The sequence below is a fragment of the Dama dama genome, chromosome 10, assembly GCF_033118175.1.
Source record: "Dama dama isolate Ldn47 chromosome 10, ASM3311817v1, whole genome shotgun sequence".
In the NCBI taxonomy this organism is placed as follows: Eukaryota; Metazoa; Chordata; class Mammalia; order Artiodactyla; family Cervidae; genus Dama; species Dama dama.
Genome location: NC_083690.1, coordinates 18,588,332 through 18,594,352, shown reverse-complemented (window position 1 = coordinate 18,594,352; position 6,021 = coordinate 18,588,332).

Here is a 6,021-nt window from a genome sequence, read left to right as displayed (position 1 = left end):
CTCAAAATGCCATCCCCAACCAGCAGCATCAGTGTCATTTGAGGACTCATTTGCAATGTCCCTGGAGGCTCAGACGGTAAAGCGTCTGCCTACAATGCAGGAGACCTGGGTTCAAGCCCTGGGTCAGGAAGATCTCCTGGAGAAGGAAATGGCAACCCACTCCAGTATTCTTGCCTGGAAAATCCCATGGATAGAGGAACCTAGTAGGCTACAGTCCATGGGGTCGCAAAGAGTCGGACACGACTGAGCAACTTCACTTTCGCTTTGCAATGTCCCACTCCAATCTTACTGAAGCAGGGACTCGGGGCTTGGGGCCCAGCATGCCATGTGTTAACAAACCTTCCAGGTAATTCTGATGCAGGCTAATGTTTGAGAATTGTTGCACTGTGCCCCCAGTGGGTCCCTGCCCCTTTGAAAACTTGGCCACTCTCATCAAGTGGGGAGTCTATTCCCCCTGCTCGTGAATCTGGGTGAGCCGTGTGACTTGTTTTGACCAATAGCAGGGAACTGAAGTGCTGCTGTGCCGATTCCAGAGTCTCGGTCTCAAGAAGGCCTGAAGCTCCCATTTTCTGCCCTCTTAGAATGTTCCATGATGCAAGGAAGCTGGTCTGGCTGACTTAGGCCACGTGGAGAAGAACTAAAGTGCCCTAGCCAAGAGCGGCACTGACATCCCAAATACATGTATGAGACAACCCTGGACCTTTTAGTGAAGCCAGGAGGCCTTCCAGCGAAGAACACCATCCTGCTAAAGGGGGTGCAGAGGAAACTGAACCCACAGCCCAGCGTGGATACCCTGCAGCTGAGGCTCCTGAATGCGGTGTCCACCATCAAACACACTGACTGAATGCAGTGAGTGAGCCAAGGTGAAACCAGCAGAGGAACCACACGGCTGACCCACAGAATCACGAAAGATAATCAGCTGCTGGGATTTTAAGTCACTGGGACTAAGTAGCCGCTGTGCACTTTACTCCTAAACTTTGCCTTAAAGGGAACTCAGTCAGCCCTTTAAGGCAAAAGTCGCTAGGAAAGCGGGGAATGTGGCTGGTCCCGACTGCCCGGCAGGGTACGGGTGCCCCGGTGCAGGGCTGGCTCCTGGGCATTTCCCTGCATGGTAGCCACATCGTGCTTCGAAGGGCTTCACACTTGTTCTAAGGCTCCGCTGTTGCCATCTGGAAATTCATAGTAACTTTGAACAAAGGGCCCTGCAGATTATGTAACCAGTCCTGCGAAAAGCAGCCTTTTCATCTGTTCCTCACAAAAATCCTAAGAATTGGGTTTATCAGCTTTCATCACATATTTGGGATATGCCGTGAGCAAATGAAAAGAGGGGCTTTGCAAGGGTCTGGCAAGTTGGCAAAGCATTTACGGGGCATATTAAGGAGAATCCCCTTGCTGATAAAATCCAGAGTATATTTAAACAACTACAGGGCCAGGCAGGGGGGAAGGGGAAGGGCCTGGCCTGGGAAGCTAGGCTCTGAGCAGCCCAGACTCCCTATTTATAGTACTGTGGCCTATTTTGGCCCGCTGGGTGGCCCTGAAAATTGCCCTGAGAACTGGGCCTGGAACTGATGCTAGAAACCAGGCGCCTTCATTCTGGGATGTGGCTGGAATCACACTGGGCACAGACAAAGGCCTTTCTGATGAGCTCAAGGACATTCTGAAAAACAGGATTTTCGTTGAAAGAGAATTTTTTAAAAATTAAGGAAAAGCGTCAGGCCATGACCAGGAACATAATCTTAGGGAAGAAAATGCATGGATCTCATCAAGTCAATAAAGACCGAACAGCTCATCAGGCACTATGCAAAGTGGTTGACACGTACCATATCATTTACAACCTCACATACAACTTTATGAGGGTAGCACTATTATTATCCCCATTTTACAGGAAAGGAAATTGAGGCTTGGCAAAATTAAGTAATTGACTGAAGGTCACAGGGCTGATAAGCCAGGATTCAAACCCAAATCACAGCACTCCATATGCCCGGGCCATCACTTACTGCACTGCTTCACCAATGTTGACAGGTAAGACTCACCTGGGAGCCTTGTGAAGATACAGACTCTGATTCAGGAGATCTGGGAGTGGGGCCTAAATTCTGCATTTCCAACCAGCTGCCACGTGAAGATGATACCACTGGTCCAAGGACCACGCTTTGAGTAGCAAGGATGAGTGTTCCTGCTCCTGCTTTCAACCTCCTACAATCTGCTTTCTCCACAGCAACCTGAATGATTGGGTTAGTCTCCATTGTGCATAATAAATGAAAATGAACCCCAAAACTGAGTGGTTTAAAACAACAACAAGCACATACACACGTGTGTGCATACATACACACACACACACACACATATATATATATATTTCTGTTGATAGTCAATGGCAGGAGTGCAACCTCCAGGAGGATAGGGTCTTGGTCTTATTCCTTGCAACATGTCCAGCATCTAGACCAATGCCTGCCTTCTACATTATAGGTACTCAATAAATAAGAGTGAACAAATATCAGTGAGTGAATTGATCTCAATGTAGAGCCTGCTTGCTTAACCTTTATGCGAGATTGCTTTCAGAGTAGTCCAAAACTTTGCCAAGTACTTTTTTTAGGTTGTCTTGAATAGGAGCTCTAAGCAGCACGTCCGTCATGAGGAGAACGTGACTCACTCCGAGGTGTCAGCCTTGTCTCTGCGTCAGGTGCCATCCCTCTTCACCTGGGCCACATCTGAAGCATCCAGAAATGACAACCCACCCCTGCCTGAGAACGGAAGTGCTGCTTTAAACGACACTTGCTCACCTGGTTGGGCCGCTGTCCCCAGAGGGAGGCCAGGGAGACAGCTAGCAACTCACACAAAGGGAGGAAATGTCCCCCACCCCCCAGAACAGCTGCACCAGGAGACACCCCTTTCTGGAGAGGAGGAAGAGGAAGTCAGCAAAGCTACAAAGCTGACAACAATCTGGGGAAGCCAACACTCACAAGAAAGCAGAAGGAAAAAAGAAGCTGGTCCTTAGATTGTCGGGACTTGCTGAGGAAATAAAAAACCAACACTAACCCAAGAGTTTTCTTCAGTCCTGCCATCTCAGAACACTTTGAATTGGGAGTATTTTGAATGAGAAAATGTTTGGCCAAATTCCTACCTGCCAACTACATCAGAAGTATGTTTTCCTTAAAACACAAATGCTCTGCATAGATCTATGTGTGCTCTTGTGGAAAACTAGCCTCGATGCTAAATGAAAGGTCAAGATGCAGGCGGTGGAGTGTGAGCCCATATTTATAAAAATATCCCATATTTGTAAAAGGTGCAATAAATATACATAAATGTTCACATATACAGTGGAAAAACACTGAAAATACACACACGAAACTGTCAACAATGGTTCTGTCTGGGAAACAGGTTTAGAGTAGGACAGGACAGGAGATATCACATTCTATTTTAAATTGCTTGTTATGGACTGAATGTTTATGTCCCTCCAAAATTCCTATGTTGAAGTCCTAGTTCCCAACATGACAGAGATGATTAAGGTTAGAGGAGGTCACGAGGGTGGGGTTCTCATGGCGTGATTAGTGACCTTATAAGAAGAAACCAAGTGCTTGATTTTTCCCTCTGCCACGGGGGAACACAGTGAGGAGCCAGCCATCTGCAAGCCTAGACGAGGGCTCTCAGCAGACTCCGCATCTGCCAGCATCTTGATCTTGGACCTCTCAGCCTCCAGAACTGTGGAAAATAAATGCTTGTTGTTTAAGCCACTCCGTCTGTGGTGGTGTTAGAGCAGCCTGAACTAAGACATTATTTCTATATGGCTTCACTTTTTCTTACAAGGAGCATTGGCCCTTTTACAATAAAAATACCAATAAAAGAATTTTTCATCCAAAGATGGCCATTTTTTTTTCTGTACCAGAGGTGACATGCCACTCCTTACAATATTTTCAGAGGTGGTCAGATGTGGTTGTGAAAGGATTCTTGCTTCATATGATGTTTGCCAGGGACAAGGGGCCCTTCTCTGAGAAGCAGACCTCCTCTCACTTGCCTTGAGGTAAGGACTGGATCATGAGCTGCTCTGTAATTGTATCCTTGGCAACACATATCTGCTTGCCTGTCCTTCCAGTTACATCAGTCTTTACTTTCTGCAAACACACTGACTTGACCTATCCAGCCAAGGATTCGTGGTCTACAGTGGTACCCAGTTCTGCCAACATCACCACAGTCTCAAGAAGGAGTGTATTTTTCCCACTCTTCTCTCCATCTGTATGTTGGCATTACACTTACTCTCATTCATCAAGCAATCATCTAAGACACACACACAAGTGACAGAGAAAGACTTCTCTTTCCCTGTGGTCTTTAAAACCTCTCATTTGTTTCAGAACTGGAACTTCTGGTATTTTTCCAAGAGGAAAGACACTGATATGTAATTACATTCATATTTATGCATCTACAGTTCACAGAACACTTTCTCAAGCGTTGCCACTAAAAATCATTTTGATCTTTCTGATAACCTAGTGAAACAGACTGGGCAGCTACTATTATCCTCAATTTAAAGAGAAAGAAATTGAGATTCTGAGTTCAGTGACTTGTCCTGGACCATTTAACTAGTCGGTAGCAAAGATGATTCCAATTCATCAGTGGGTCTAAACCCTGGGTGCTTTAAACAAATGCCCATCTCCTGTTCTCACCATGGCCAACTGCACACGAATCTCAGAGAATGAGCCCCTGAGCATTAGAATTTTAAAACAAAATCTTTCCACAGATGACTTTGATGCATACTGAGCTTGAGACCACTGCAACCCATAGGTATAAATAAGCCAGTTTCATATTATTCACATGTGTTTATTCATCACCATGCGAAGGCCTCCCTCATGATGGAATACTGCACAGTAATAAAAAGGAAGGGGCTGCTGATACATGCAACCACGTGGAAGACCTTCAAATGCATCAGGCCAAGTGACAGAAGTCAGACTCAAGGTCTACATACTTTATGGTTCCATTTGTATGCCATTCTGGAAAGGCAGAACCATAGGAGTAGAAAACAGATCAGTGAGTGCCAGGCTGTGGTAATGGAAGCAGAGGTTAACTGCAAAGGGGCAGCATGCAGGAATTTGGGGGATGACATTTTTATATCTTGATTGTGGGAGCAATTAGACTGTATGGATTTGGCAAAATTGAGAGACTATACACAACCAGTCAATTTAAAGGAAATCAACCCTGAATATTCATTGGAAGGACTGTCGCTAAAGCTGAATCTCCAATACTTTGGCCACCTGATGCAAAGAGCTGGAAAAGACCCTGTTGCTGGGAAAGATTGAGGCGGCAGAAGATGAGGTGGTTAGATAGCATCACTGACTCAGTGGACATGAATATGGGCCAGCTCTGGAAGGTAGCAGGGGACAGAGGAGCCCAGTGTGCTACAATCCATGGGGTCACAAAGAGATGGACATGACTTAGTAACTGAACAACAACACTGAAAAGGGTAAATTTTATTGTATGTAACATATATATATATATTATATCTCAGTAAGCTTAACTGAAACACACACACACATACACACACACACACACACACACACACACACAATGCAATACCACTATACATGCACTGAAATGGCTAAAATTAAAAAGACTGACCATACTAGGATGAACAGATCAGGACATGGAACATTGGAAACTCTCAGACATTGCTGGTAGGAATAGTTTTTAAAAAGAAAAAAAAAAAGGGAGACATGGGGTTCTGAGGACAGTCAGACTCTGTCACTTATCACTGTATGATGTTGGCCAAATCACTACAGGATTTTAGGCCTTGGTTGGTTCATATATATATGGGATAATAGAAGTACATTCCTGCCTATTTTATAGAATCAGCATAAGGCATAAAGGAGATGTTTTTTGTGAAAAGCTAGCACAGTGCCTGGCATATAGCAAGTGACCAAAAATATTAGATTTGGCTACTCTTACTATTATCATCATTCTCCTTGGTATAGCTGTCTCTGGGTTCCTCTAGGAATGGATGAATTTTGTGTCTCCAGTTCTTGGCAAGTAGAGAGC